Source organism: Crocodylus porosus, unplaced genomic scaffold (assembly GCF_001723895.1).
Source record: "Crocodylus porosus isolate Cpor-Errol unplaced genomic scaffold, CroPor_comp1, whole genome shotgun sequence".
Lineage (NCBI taxonomy): Eukaryota > Metazoa > Chordata > Crocodylia > Crocodylidae > Crocodylus > Crocodylus porosus.
Window position 1 is genome coordinate 11,723,097 of NW_017728932.1, and position 624 is coordinate 11,723,720.

Here is a 624-nt window from a genome sequence, read left to right on the forward strand (position 1 = left end):
TGGGACCTCTTCTATTCGACCCGCTGAGTAGCTGGGAAAAAGGTTGCCTGCAAGCTTTCGGGCGCAGTCCCCCATCGTCAGGCACGTTAAGGCTACTTCAAGCGCGCCAAGATAAGCTTCGCTTTGGCAGGATCGGGATTTCTGTTTCTTGGTTAGAAGGTATTGCAGGTCCCTGGGGGAAAATGGAAACTGTGTATTTGTAAAAAGAAAAGGTCTGTGCCTGAGATACTTGGGAACAAAACTGTTAAGAACTTGGTTCTTCACCGAGTCACAATTTTGCGTGTTTCCTGACTTGGGCAAAATTCAGGTCTGGGGGATCCGGCCGCTTGGCCGCGGCACCAACGGAGACAGGCCAGCTGGCAGCGTTGGGCGCTTCTCCGGCTAGCCGGAGCGGACGGCTTCACTCGTACGCGTCCCCGGCACCGCTCGGCACGCCTGTGGCACCGCTGTCCGAGGCTTCCCAGACCCGCGCCGGGCCAAACGCGGGCGCGGCAGGCGAGGAACGACGTGGATGAAGCCTCCCCTCGGGAGGGCCGCGGTCCTCCTCCTCCTCCTCCTCCTCCTCCTCGACGCCGGCCGCCCTCGGGCCCGCCACGCGCCGGGCAGCGCCGGGCCCGGCCCCTG